This window comes from Populus nigra, chromosome 2 (assembly GCF_951802175.1).
Source record: "Populus nigra chromosome 2, ddPopNigr1.1, whole genome shotgun sequence".
Lineage (NCBI taxonomy): Eukaryota > Viridiplantae > Streptophyta > Magnoliopsida > Malpighiales > Salicaceae > Populus > Populus nigra.
This window is the reverse complement of record NC_084853.1, coordinates 11287843-11290342: the sequence shown is the minus strand read 5'-3', so window position 1 is coordinate 11290342 and position 2500 is coordinate 11287843.

Sequence of the window (2500 nt, the reverse complement as noted above, 5' to 3'; positions counted from 1 at the left end):
GCAGATTTTGCGACGAACATGGGCTGGGCGATGGACTGTCCAGGCCAGGCAGGAAAATTTGTCGAGGGGACACGCTGACGAAACAGCGCTGGTTCAGGCACGGCGGGCAGTGTTGGAATCGGCAGCGCCGACGAAATCGGCAAAGTCGGCAGAATCGGCAGCGCAGATTTTTCGACGAACACGGGCTGGACGGTGGACTGTCCAGGCCAGGCAGGAAAATTCGTCGAGGGGACACGCTGACGAAACAGCGCTGGTTCAGACACGGTGGGCGCAGTGTTGGAATCGGCAGCGCCGAGAAAATCGGCAAAGTCGGCAGAATCGGCAGCAGGTGCTGGCGATGAGTCAGGACGGACTGGATAGTCCAAGGCTCGATGAGAAAGACCGCTGGTTTAGACACTGGGGCAGTGGCAGCCCGCGGGGCAGTGTCGGCAGATTCGGCAGCAGTGTCTGCCGATTCGGCAGCGTTGGCTTGTTGGCGCGGGGGGCCGATTCGAGTGGGGACTTGGGCAGCGGGCAGTGAAAGCAAGAGTTTCCCCGATGCTGCCGGGAAAAACGCTCCCCGGGATGGCCGGGTGAGATGACCCGGCGGCCCGCGACGGGTCATTCAATTCCATGCCCCGTCAACATAACTCCCGATGTACTGTTTGCTTTTTCGGAAGAAGAGATCCATCCCCCCATCCTCGGCCAGCCAAAAACGCTCCAATTAATGGCCGGGTGAGATGACCCGGAGGCCCGCGACGCGTCATTCAAATCACTGCCCTATCGGCTACAACTGCTGATGGGTGGGATTAGAGGCCTGCCATGGTGGTGAGGGGCGGCGAGGACCGTGAAAGCTAGAGTTTTTCAGAGGCTGCCGGGAAAAAGGCCCCTCGGGTGGCGGGGTGCGAGGACCAGGCGCGTCATTCAATTCTCTTCCCTATCAACTTGGCTCCCGTTGGCGGGATTGGAGGCCTACTGTTTGTTACAGGGCTAAAATCGTCAGGGGAAGAGCTGACGAAACAATGCTGGTTTGGATGCAGGGGGTAGTGTTGGAATCGGCAGCGCGGACAAAATCGGCAAAGTCGACAAAAAAGACTGTTGGTCTGGACATCGGGGCAGCGGCAGCCATGCCGACAGGGGGGGAAATCGGCAGCACAGATTTGTGCAGCTGCAGGTTCGTCGGGGAAATCGGCAGCGCAGATTTTTCGATGAACATGGGCTGGAAGATGGACTGTCCAGGCCAGGCAGGGAAATTCGTCAAGGGGACACGCTGACGAAACAGCGCTGGTTCAGGCACGGCGGGCAGTGTTGGAATCGGCAGCGCCGACGAAATCGGCAAAGTCGGCAGAATCGGCAGCGGGTGCTGGCGATGAGTCTGGACGATTTATAGTCCAGGGCTTGATGGAAAAGACTGTTGGTCCAGACAATGGGGCAGTGGCAGCGCGGATTTGTGCAGCTGCAGGTTCGTCGGGGAAAATCGGCAGCGCAGATTTTTCGACGAACAGGGGCTGGGCGCTGGACTGGCCGGGCCAGGCAGGAAAATTCGTCAGGGGGGCACGCTGACGAAAACAGGGGCTGCGGAGTGGAAAATCGGCAGCGCAGATTTTTCGACGAACAGGGGCTGGACCGGCCGGGCCAGGCAGGAAAATTCGTCAGGGGGGCACGCTGACGAAAAGAGGGGCTGCCGCGTGGAAAATCGGCAGCGCAGATTTTTCGACGAACAGGGGCTGGACGCTGGACTGGGCCAGGCAGGAAAATTCGTCAGGGGGCACGCTGACGAAAAGAGGGGCTGCCGCGTGGAAAATCGGCAGCGCAGATTTTTCGACGAACATTCGTCAGGGGGGCACGCTGACGAAAAGAGGGGCTGCCGCGTGGAAAATCGGCAGCGCAGATTTTTCGACGAACATTCGTCAGGGGGGCACGCTGAGGAAAACAGGGGCTGCCGCGTGGAAAATCGGCAGCGCAGATTTTTCGACGAACAGGGGCTGGATGCTGGACCGGCCGGGCCAGGCAGGAAAATTCGTCAGGGGGGCACGCTGACGAAAAGAGGGGCTGCCGCGTGGAAAATCGGCAGCGCAGATTTTTCGACGAACAGGGGCTGGACTGGCCGGGCCAGGCAGGAAAATTCGTCAGGGGGGCACGCTGACGAAAAGAGGGGCTGCCGCGTGGAAAATCGGCAGCGCAGATTTTTCGACGAACAGGGGCTGGACGCTGGACTGGGCCAGGCAGGAAAATTCGTCAGGGGGGCACGCTGACGAAAACAGGCGCTGGGGCCTGAGGGCCTGGGGCCCTTGGGGGCCCTTGGGCGCTTGGGCGCGCGCGCGCGGCCCCCGCAGCCATGCCGCGCTGCGCGACGCGCGGACAGCCCCTGCTGGCTTGCTCTCTCGCCCGCGGGGGGGCTGCCTTCGGGCCCTGGCCCCCCGCGTTCTGGCCTGCCCCCTGCGTGGGAGAGGCTAGGCGCTGCAGGGGCCAGCCCGACGTCGCTGGCCGCGGCAGGCGACAGCCCGACATCGCTGGCCGC